The following is a 12,592-nucleotide window of genomic DNA, read 5'->3' on the forward strand; positions in this document are numbered from 1 at the left end:
AAAAAAAAAAAAAACAAAAAAAAATATAATTTTTATTGAGAAATCAGTTGCCTAAAAGGATGACGATTTTTTAAAATAGTTTACACTGATATCTAAATTTTTATTTCTAATGATAAGCGGATAACAGTAAACTGATACGCGGAAATCTTCATATTAATATTAAGAGCTGATAATTGAAGAGAGAATTTTTTGGGGTGTCATCAAACCAATGTTTCAATTAAATACGCCATAAACAAAGTGAAAAATTATATTTTTATCCACCTAGCTCATGAATGGAAAACAAGAATACCAAATTTTAGTACCCAAAGAGTCAGACATTCTCCCAAACTTTACATCAGTTTGGACATTGGGGCTTCAAATATTTGCCAGCTGCCAGCAGAGAGCATCCAAAACCACACACACTAACATTTTAGTGCTTAAACTGAGGGATATTTAGGTCATATGGAAATGTAGAATTGCTGCCTGGCAGCAGCTGTAGATACAATAATACGAACAACAATGAAGCTGCGATGAAATGCAACTAAAATTCTAATACTGTACTCTCCTATAGCGAAATATGAAATACTGTTGGCGCAAATATAAATCTCTGAATGCATGCATTTGTGTTGAGGTAGCAAATATGCAAGCCGAGAATTTGAATGTTGACGAATTGGAGATGAATGATGATGCTGCAAGCGCAAGCTGTCGGAGGTAGCGCGGAAAAATTAATACATATTTACAAAATACATATGTACATATGTACATACAAATAAGCATGGAAACATAACCAATTTGAGATTTTACCACTGCATGCTCACATTGCGGTGTTAGTAAGGCACTAAAATATAGGTAAATGGGCAATGCGCTGAAAAGTATGTTTTCGCAAAGTGGAAGTAAAGCACTTAACCGAAAAATTATGTGAAATTTGGAGACAGTGAAACTGTTTGAAACAAAAAAAGAAAACCAATAAGAATTATAAAAAAAAAAAAAATATTATGCACGTGGCAACGCTCAGGTTATATCGAAAAACGATTATGAATGCAATAAAGAAACAACAGAGTCATCAAAATATCAGCAACACAATTACAAGTTCAAACGAAAATTTCCAAGAAAAGCAAAGCTGCATGAAAGCATAGATAAAAATAAGAAAACATATTTAGTAAAATATGTAACGGTGGCAATGTAGCGGCTGTCAAGGCAAAGAATGAGTAGCAGATTGTGTCAAATTGCCGACACAAAATTTATCACCGAAAAAATTGACAAACAAAAAAAAAACCAAAAACAACGAAAACAATACGCCAGCAACGAACGCGATTATAAATAACAAACAAAAGCAAAATGAAAACAGTAACCTCTGTTGCAAAGAAGTATGAATACCCGACACAAATACAGAATATTCTATATAAGAACTTGCTTTTGATCGTCTAGTTTGTATGGCAGCTATATCATATTGCATACCGAACTAAAATATATCCTTGGATATTATAGCGTAGCGTTGAAGAATAATTTTTGCAAAATTTGGAGAGGATAGAGCTTTAATTAAAAGAATTTTGTAGACAAGAACTTCTTTTTGACAGTTCAGTTTGTATGGTATGCTGTATCATATAGTGAAATGATCCAAAAAATGTCTTCAGAGATAACATTATTTTTATAGTCAATAACCCATGCCAAATTTCATGACGATATCTAGTCAAATGAAACAGTTTTCCAAGCAAGAACTTGATTGCGATCGTTCAGTTTGTATGGCAGCATTACGCTATAGTTATCCGACCCAGACAATTTTTTCGTAGAATGCATTGTTGTTGAAGGCAATAACTCATGCCAAATTTTGTGAAGATATCTCGTCAAATGAAAAAGTTTTCCATACAAACCCTGTTCAGGGTATAAAAAAAAMAAAAAAAAAAAAAAAAAAAAAAAAAAAAAAAAAAAAAAAAAAAAAAAAAAAAAAAAAAAAAAAAAAAAAAAAAAAAAAAATGATGAAAAATAAAAATCTGAATTTTTGGGTCGTCACTTCCTTCAGAATAATAATTTGCGTGCTATTTTTAGAAAAGAGAACAAAAAAATAAAAAAATAAAAATCTTTGCATTTTAACCTGATTTTTTATCAAATATTGCGCCCTTTTCCTCGTAGGCGCGCACACAAAGCAACATGCGAACGCTGCGTGCCACATATTGGAGGCATGAAAGTGAGGCGCACCACCTTAAAAACACGCACACACACTTACAATTGCCATTGTCTCGCCATGCCGTTCCATTTCCGGCAACACCATTTGACTGACATTTGCTGGCAACAAAGTGACACATAAACACATTCACGTACACACGCGGTCGCATTCGCTTAAATGGAGTACTGCGTCACACGCACACACACACACACAAAGTGTGCTGTTTTTTATGCTCGCCGCTAAAATGTTGGCCTTACCCACTAAATTACACTTACAACACAGCGCGTAGCTTTTTCATAGATATGTCTAATTTCCATTAGCTGTCGCGCTGCTGCGTGGCCAAAAGTGAGCGGCTCGTGCAACATGGTTAGATGCAACAGTCCTGCAGTCACAAGCACACAAATAAAAAACCAAAATGCCAGCAGAGAGTGAGGTCTGGTATGAAAAAAGACAGGCTCCAGATTAGCTGAGTACGGGAAATGAAAACAGCGGAAACAGTAGACAGCCGGAAAGCGGCAGACTGACATTTGAAGTGGCACTTAGTGGTAGCGGCAATGGCTGCTGTGGCGGCTGACGCGCCACCACTGATGTTACCAGTGTGACGAAAACATTTGTGCTTTGATGGACATGTAGGACCACTTGCTGCTCTTTATGTAGCGAACTTAATAAATTTCACGGTTTTATGTGTTAGTGTATGTATTTATGTGAAGGCAAGTAAAGTTTTTGGAGTTTAGCTAACTGTGGTGGTGACTGACTTTAGTGGCGATATATAAATTTATTTTGCATAAAAAAAAAAATTCTCTTAAATATTGTTGTTTATTAATAGACTTAATTTTTTGGGCGTTTAAGTACCACTTAAGGCTGCTAAAACCTAAAAAGACTACCGAAAATTATACTTCATTTGATATTAAATAAAAGCACAGTCGAGTAGCCACAATTGTATAGCAACAGTTACATTTGTATGATGTTATTTTTTTCTATGGTTATGAAACTAATGAAATTTTTTGCATTATTTTAAATTATAAGAAAGCTAGCGAAACGCTTAACTTTATAAAATTAACAAAAATTTGAACAGGTCAACTGAAATGATTATGATTTTAGATCACTTTTGCATATTAGCGCTACATTTACAGTGAACTTTTTTAAAGAAGCATACATTTAGGCGTGCTAAACAGTGCATATTTTCTCCGACAGAGATTTAAGCCATTAAATAAGTGCAAAAAAAGTAGTTTTATCAGCTTATTTCGCTACCAACTGTTTGTTTGTTATGTGTTCATGCTCAGTATTACCAACAAAAATATTATTTTTATATGTATATCGCCATTTTGAATTTCTCTTCCAATAAATTTGTGATAAATAAATTCCTTTAAGTTTTTAAATTTTATTTAAATTCCATATGGTTTTCTACGCTTTTAGTTTTACTTATATTGTCGATATCTTCACTTTTTTGAAGCACACTTTTAGGCGCACAGCGACTGTTATGTTGAAATGATTTGCTGAGTCAAGAAAAACAGCGGTTATGATTTCTTATGCATTGCCTTTCAAAGACAGCGTTTCCAGCACTGAGCGAATGGCATTGACCACATGATTCGGAAAACCATTTACAGTGGCGCAAATGTTAGGGACCGTTGATGAGCTTAATTTTCGGAGTTGAGTCAGATTTTAACAGTTGTTGGAGAGATAAGATTTCGTCTTAACATTTAATCAGAGACAGTTTTGTGGTTGCTTTAGCCATCATAGCTTCAAAACTAGTGAAATATGGATATCAACAAAGTACACCAAAATTGTTATTAACAAAAATCGATTCCTTTCAGTAGCTTATGGTCTCTGTTAATGAAAAGAGGGTCACCCAAGACAACTTAAAAAGAGAACGAATGGCGGAGAGCTGGCGCAAACGATCTCTAAACCATATTTGGTGGAAGAATTTTCTGCTAAGATCTGGTCCCTACGGTGAAACTCTGAATTCGGACAATAATTGCAAATTCTGAAGAGAGCAATTTCCCAAAAGCAAGCAGCTTTGGCCAATAGTATAAGAATTATGTACGTTGTTAGTGACTTCGCAAAAGCTTCTGGAATTCTTTTGGGAAGTTTTTCACGCCTTAAGAAAAGCTTCTGGCAGAAACTGTGCTAGTTTGCTGGCAATAGAAAACCGAGCTTTCAGAGTGTCATTATGAAATGACATTATGAAATAACTTTCAAAATGCAACTCGTTATTCAACCACTCGGTGAATACTTCATATGAAACAGATCATCATCGGCTATGGTAATTGACCTTTTTATTAGATCATCTTACCGTAATCTCAAAATTAGCTTAAATTCAACATATATTTACCAGAAAAACTGAAGTCTAAAGGCTTTCAAGTTCAGTTTTATTAAAAGCACAAGTCAACGAGTGGTACAAAGCCTTCAAGGACGGTCGAGAGATCGTTGAAGACAAGTGTTAGAAAGGGGGCAAGGGCGCTCGACATCTCTCTTTAATCCTTTTGAATAAGTTTGGTGAATATTTGGGGTATGAAACGCGTTCTTGCTCGACTCGTCCTGATAAAGCTGAATTTATTTCAAAAAGAGTACCGTAAATAGGTCTCTTTCAACATGCTTGACCGTGTGAAAGTCAACCACACATTCATGGAGACATTATAACTACAAAGAAATCAACAATAATTGGATTGGAGAGAAAAGAGCGAGACGAAAACAAAAAACCACGCCAAAGCCGCTTAAAAATCAAGGTGAGAGTCATTGTTTCCATATTCGTAGTCTTGGTCTTTCAAAGACAGATGGTCAATAAGGATTTTTTTGTTGCCCGTATTGAGACAATTTCGTGAAATCATCCGTCGAAAACGGCCGGAATTTTGGAAGAAGAATTCATGCATTTTATACAAAGATAATGCAACATCGCAACGAGCCACGATTGTGAACGAACTTAAACTCAAAAATTGTATCAAAAACCATCGATCAACCACAATATTCACCGGCTTTGACTATGTGTGATTTTTTCCTGATTCCCGAACAGAAATTGCCACTCGGTGGAGACCGTTTGAAGTCGAACGAAGAGATAAAACAAAATTCGCTGAAGGAGAAGTATGAAAACTGTTTCGAGCACTGGAAAAATCGTTGGCATAAGTGTCTTACATCTGATGGAGATTACTTTGAAGGTGACAATATAAGTATTGATAAATTTAAATTATTTTTCTATTTATTTTCAATTTCCGGATTGTCTCTATCTACATATATCAAGACTTAGAACGCAAACGAAAATGGGTTTTAAGCACCCAAAAAAGATTTAGTACTGTTATTACCAAGGACTAGTGCCGTTACTTGAAATGATATGGCACCCAATCATGTTACCTTACTTAATTATGCATCTGAGGTAATCAATAACGTGCAAAACTTTTGCATTCAGTTCACTTACCTGAAAATGAAGAGAAAAATGTTAATCAGCAAAGCACTTCGTTACAAAATCAGTTAAAATTTTAATGCAACCTTAAAAGCGAGTAACTACTAAAATACAAACATACACAAATACACATATTTATACTTGTGTCTACATGTGTAAAGCGTGTGTATAAAATTAAAATTATAAAAGCGCAATAAAAGTCTCCCTCATTTGAGCGGAAAGCAACGCCGGTAAAAATAGTTGCACACACCTGAGGAAGTTGCAGCATGTGGCGCAAGTAACAACACATGCACATTGCTGCTAACAGCAAAAATAACAGTAAAAAGGAGTAAAGTGAAAAATTTGCACAAAATAAAACAACAAAAACGCACACACACACACATGTGCGCAGGTAGTTGAAGTAACTATTGTTGTTTTTTCGCTCAAGTTGCAGCTCGAGACTGTGATAGTTGCTGGTGCGCCTTTGATGCTTGTTGTTCTTCATGGTTTTTGTTGTTGCTGGGAAACTGAAATAGTTTTGCCAACATTAAAATGCAATTTAATGCACCTGCGGTTGGTGCGAGCGGCGCATAAAACTTTACGCTGCTGCGGCGTAGGCGACCTCATGTGTCTGACGCAGTTAGTTAGAGTGCGCGCGCTTGTATGTGTGTGTGTGCGATGTGAGCGCCGGGTGTGTATGTGTGCGCTGCCAGGCTGGCTTGAGGGAATGCGAAAAGTGCATTTCATAAGTTTCAACTGCAACCGCACGCACACCGACGCGCATAAACGCCGAGCGCGCTTGTCTATAAAGCATAGAAAGCATGTGTGTGCTTGTGTGGAAACTAGAAAAAACTATACAAACACATGTGTGCATACAGCTACACACATTGGCGCTTTTAGAGCGGCAGCAGCGCTGTCACAACGGCAGAGCTAACCACACACTAAGCTACACAGCAGGCGAACACACGCGCAAACAAGTAATTATATGCACTTCCAGTATGTCTATGCGCATGTATGTGTGAGTAAGCAGTTGAGGCGCGGCATGTGTGCGTACTAATAGCGACTTTAATGCGCTTTCCTATGAGCGACAGCATGGCACTTAGACTGCGGCGCTCATGTCTCTGCGTCACTCATCGGACGACCGCGCGCCCGCGCTCACCAGTGTAATCCACCAGGCGCGCGCTCTTCATTTTGCTTTTCACACTTGCTCTATTCAACGCGCGCTTGCATTGGCTGTCGCTTTAGTTTTGCTACTGACATTCTTGCATTTCTCGCCATTTGTTGTTTTTGTTGTTGTTACTGTTGTGTTTGTTGCTTTTTGCGTGTTTTTGCCGCGCGCAAGCATAATAAGTATTTGCATAAGTCTGCCTGTGTTGGTGTGCCGTTGCAGTTAAGTGTTTGCGAATTTGTTTGTTTTTGCAACATTTACGGCGCATTCTGCTTCATTTGTGCCGCCTATGCGTGTGCATTTAAAATTTATTGATAAAACTTTGACAAACAAAGCGCGCCGCGCCTATGCAAGCAGATTACTTAAATACTTTACACTTTGCTCGTTGTGCGCTCACACACACACACACACACAAACAAAACAAGTGTGAATTTCGCGTTGAATAACGGCAAATGTTGGCACTAGTTTTATTCATAGGCTGTTACTGTTATCATTTACTGCAAGTTTTCCAATTTTTCAAGCCTACTTCCGCAGAGAGTAAGAGACGGCCGTGGCGTATGAGTAACGTTGTTCGAACGCATGAGTTTGCAATGCACAATTTCATGGCACAACAAAGCGCCATAAAATGCCTACTTATGGTTGTATGGCTGTATTTACATATTTTTTTACTTTATATTGTGTGTGTATTCTTCTGAGAGCCTTTTTGGGGGTTTGTTGTTAATTTTTATAGTTTTATTTGGTTGTGTCTAGCACATCAAGTCTTAATTAAATTATTTTTTATGGCTAATTTGAGCAAATTAAATTCGAAATATTTTTGTTTGACATTTTTTTGAAAATGCTCTTGAAAAAAAAAAAAAAATAATAATTTCTCATTTTTTATTTTTTTTATTTTTTTTTATTTTTTGGTGATTAGGTTATCGTTTTAGTAGATAATAAGTTGTTGTTGTCTTTAAAATGCCAAAATGCAAAGCACTAATGATCGGCGTGATAATAGACCGAGAAAAACAAACATAGGTCGGTAGGAGTACCGCAAGGGTATCAGGGCTCAATTAGCGCTGAATGAGCCCTTTTTGGTACACTACTGTAGGACTTTGTAGACTTACAAGTAATGCAATTACTTGTATCCGCTTTGCTTTTTCTGGACTACCATTCACGGTTTGCTGCCTGATGAGTTTCAGGCGTTGTGTTGGATTTGTCATAAAACTGGGCATTCGCAGAGGAAGTGTAAAATCGTCTCCGTGTTCTCTTCTTGCCTGCAGCGGCGGCAACTACTTTTATAGACAGTGCATCGTAATAGTAGCTGTAAGATTATATATGCCATTTTCAACCTAGATAGCAGGTCCTTTTTTCTCTGTATCTTGGGCACATTTGTTCCGTTATTTTGCAACTTGTTGTATTGTTCCGTGCGATTTGCTCAAATTATGTATAAAGCTATTCTTTTATCGGTAAACTAGTAATAGTACTGTTTTCGCTTGGGACTCGTCTAAAGTAACGCCTAGCTTTGTCAACTCGTCCGCCCTTTCGTTACTGAAAATGTTTCTGTGACCAGGAACCCAAATTATGGACATTTGAATTAACTTTGCCGCTTAGAAGATGCCGGAAAAGTGTTTAGATGTAATCTAATCTTATGAGGATATAGCCTGATTTACATATATTTATTTTTAGCTTGCATGTCAGTACTCTTTCCGGCTCCATTCTCCTAATTCCTTAATTCTAATAGCAGAACTTGCTACTACCTTCAAAGTAAACACATCTATGAGTATATTGGTAGCTTCGGTAACCCCTTCACAGACTGATTTTCTATGCAGAAAATAAAACTTTTTAATTTCAATTTTACGCGAAAACCCATTTGCGATATAAGTTTTCCTAAAATGGTCATTAGTGTTTAGTCTGTGCTTTTTTTCTGAAGTACATAAAGTGCATTCACCGTCTTTTACGATGAGCAAGTGGTTTTGATTGGTCCAAATGATTCAAGAGGGTTCAAAAATCGTTCACGACGAACCATGGCCAGCACGGCCATCAATATCAACTAATGATCAAGAAGTAAATAATAAAGGAATATGAGAAAGATCTGTAAAACTATTATGAAAGAGACTATTTTCGACTTCCGGGATATATATTTGAGTGTTATGAAGACTCCTTCGAGGGTTGGAAAGAATTGTTGGCTTTTTGCTCACAGTAGTATCTTTGTTTAAAAATCTGAAAAAATGTGGCAGCCAATTCTATTTGCTGAGGCCAAGTAAACTAGAAGTGTATTTATAAAATAATTTCTAATAAATCGTTATTCCGTTAACTCACTTAAGACAATAACAACTTCACGGCTGTTTGAGGTCTCGTTCTTGCCAAATTCAATTTATATTCATATTTTTATAAATTTGTTGAAGCCAGCTGATGGCATGCTCTAATAATTTACTGAAGATAGTAAAATGAGAACAGCAACAGCTGTTAGTAATAAATAATTGACTTATCAGTTTTTGGGCGCTAATGCCTACAAAAACAACAAATTTCTAGAGAAGTTGAGTGAGTGAAGATAATGGGCGGCAGATGCGGAACGAGTAATTGCATAAATGTATAAATATATAAATACCTGTATAAGTATATTATGTATTTACTATATATAGTGTGTATATTTGAATATATTAATGTATAGTTGTATTGATAGCAGCAAATCGCAAAACGGGGAATGACAACTCAACAAGTAATTGCTCACTGAGTAAAGAAAACTGGAAGTAAAAGAAAGTTTTGAAAGAAAATTTGTGCCAGTTTCTTTAAATGCCAGCGTAACAGAGGACAATGAAGGCTACTTAAGTGAGTGCAAAGAATAAAAGCGAATAAAGAAAATGGCACAAATTAACAATAACAACAACAAAATGCTAAATTGCCGGGATAAGTGTGTAGATAAATGAGTATGCAACTGAAAAGTGCGGAACAAAAATCGACAATCGAAAAAATTGAAAAAATCAAAGAGAATATTAAAAACAAAATAATAATAATAAAAATAAAAAAAATATAAACACAAAAATAAATGAAAAAATTATAATAAAAATGAAAGAAAAAGAAAGGTAATTAACGAAAAAAAAAAATTAAAAAAATAATAATCGAAAACTGAAGAGAAATAAAAACTCCGAAAAATAATATTTGCGCGCAAAATTCCAACAAATTTCGCCACTTTTCCAATAAGATGCAGAAAGCTTTCAATAAGCGGCCGCTCAGCAAAATCGCTGTGAACACATAATAAATATTAGACAACACAAATGCAACAACAACAGCAGCCAATGCCAACCTATTACTACCACCATCACAGCCAGAGCCATAAACGAAAAGTATTGGAGCATACTTCAAGGCGCGCACGCTGAAAGCGAATGCGTTTGTCATGATAGCGCAACAGCAAAAACGGGCCGGCAAGAGATAACAGCAGAGACACGACTTTCAAAGTGTGCACGCGGAGCAAAGTGTGTGATGCGAGAACGCACAGAGCGAAAAGAAGAAAGAAACTTAACAAAATGCGAAAAGTATATTATTAAGCGTGCGCTGGCGGCAATGTGCGCGTAAAGGGCGGTAAGCCAAAACGGAATTCGGCAAGCGCAGTTTGACAGCATTTTACACAAAAGTGCGCGCAATTTATGCGCACACACGTACACAAAGCACAAATGTTGTCTGGCTGAGAAGAAGCGGCAATGCAGACGAAGCTGGCAAACAGCAACAAGGCCAACAAGACGCACAGTCAACGCTGCTGGCAAGTGCAGCAGAAGCGTAACGCCACGCAAAGGAAAGTTGAAAAAGAGAACGCTTCTAAGAACAACAAGCATTCGCAGCGACAGCGACAGCCGAAACAACAAACGACGACAAAACTTAAATTGAAGTAATTTAAGTGCAGTTGCAGGCGGGCGACGCATCAGACACACGCACACAGATACCCCAGCGCACATACCGTTGCGGCGGCGGTGCGCTGGGTCACAGCGGTGGGAGGCCGCTGCTTTTGTGGCAAGTGGACAAGCAGATAAGTTTAAAATAAGGCCGCTCAAAGCGCTTAAAATGAGCGGGCTGTGCGAGGCAACGAAGAGAAAGAGAAGAAGCATGAAATTGAAATTTAAATTGAAAACAATTTATACATATGTATATATAGATGTACATATATATATATATATATTATTCGGGCGATAAAAAGAGGCTATTCATGCAGAGGCTGTTGCTTCTAAAACATTATAATATGGCAGACATCTTAAAAAAGTAGTTTTCAATAGTTTCAGCTGACCTCTGCAATCGCATCAGCTAATTAAGTGATATCAATTAAGAGCGGTACGTCTAAGCAGACATGGCAGATTTAAAATGTTTCATTGATTAAAGAAGTTTCGTATGGAAATTTCCTTAGTTGGAACACACTAATAGCACCATGCGCATAATGTGTGAATGTATTTATGCAGTAAAATTATAGAGTGGACCTTTGAGTAGCAATTTCATTACGAAAAAAGTTTTGTTTTAGTAATTTTTAGTTATCAATCTCTCCGCATTTTCAGTATATTACACTTTAATAGCACAAAACTTATAAAAAAGCAAGATTTTTTAATTTTTGGTGTGTGACTTCGCTAAATGTCCACATCTCCTAAATGTAGGCCAAGTAAAATTCTCTTTACAGTTTTGCTATAGTTAATAAAAATATGACTCCGAAAGCAGTGCGTGAATGAGAAAAAAGTAAGAGAGCCGGTATGAGTTTGAGAGAAATGTCGCTTGTTTTGAAGTTTGCTTTCAAATAACAGATATTTGTGTCAGACTTAGAGATGGGAATGGTTTACAGTAGGAGGAAAGTATCTAATTCAATATTAAACTAATAGCAATTGGTACTAATATATAACAAGTACGACAGGTCGAAGCAATTTATAGCAACTTGCGGTTGTTGATTATTACACAAAGTAAATTGGAAACCACATTACTTTTAAGAACACATTTAGGTATATTCGCTTTTTAAGCTTATGAAATTGCATGAACTAGCCTTTGAAAGAGCGAATTTTCTTTACATAAAAGGCTTAAACAATTTCCTAAAAACTCTTCGGCCAATGGCCATCAGAACAGAACTTCCTCTTGCCTCAACAATGCGCGTATTTAAGTGTCGATGGTTGACTTAATTTGTTATGATACCTCGACTTAATTGACGGAATTGACTCAATAAGCCAAAAATGTTTATCTGGTGATTGTAAAATTTGAGAAGTTGCCACGTAGATGTACTATATCCTCTTTATACTACCAACTGTTTTATGAAGGAAATATTCTATAGAAAAATCATTTTTTTTTTCAAATACTGTACATTTGATCAAGTGCAAACCGAATCTGTAAATTATTTTATCTACATTGATACGAACTCATTTTTATGTTCGTGTGATTTTCATGTAACAATTAGCTTTTTGTTCACGTTACGAAAGGGTTGTCTGACGATTTTTACAATGTGAAAAAATTTAACAATAAATTTGCTGCAGTTTTGTGTTTTCATTAGAAATATGGTTACAAAATCGTTGAATCAGTTGCAGAAGTGTTTTCTGGTGTCCACTTTATCTCGAATAAAAGTGTTTCTTTGACACAAGATATTCAGTGAAGGTCCTGAAGTTATCGCAAACATGCCTCATGCGAATCGCTCGTCCATCTCTCTTATGAGGATAACATGGTGAAAGAAAAAGTGCTAAAAATCGTTTTATTGACATCAGTGAGATAGCAGAAGGTCTCAGAATTTCTAATATATGAACTTAAAACATTTTGGTTAAAGTTTTGGGTAGAAGGTATGTCAAAACTAGACTCCTAACAAAGAAACAGAATATTTTACAAAACTGAACATTGATTAGGTGTCAAAAGAAAGGTGTCCTGAGGAGATATGACTTTAATAATGCGACGTCCATAAATGTGGCAAATGGCGCTCCAG

The sequence above is a fragment of the Bactrocera latifrons genome, unplaced genomic scaffold (genome assembly GCF_001853355.1).
Source record: "Bactrocera latifrons isolate USDA-ARS-PBARC rearing strain unplaced genomic scaffold, ASM185335v1 scaffold_512, whole genome shotgun sequence".
NCBI classification, from domain to species: domain Eukaryota; kingdom Metazoa; phylum Arthropoda; class Insecta; order Diptera; family Tephritidae; genus Bactrocera; species Bactrocera latifrons.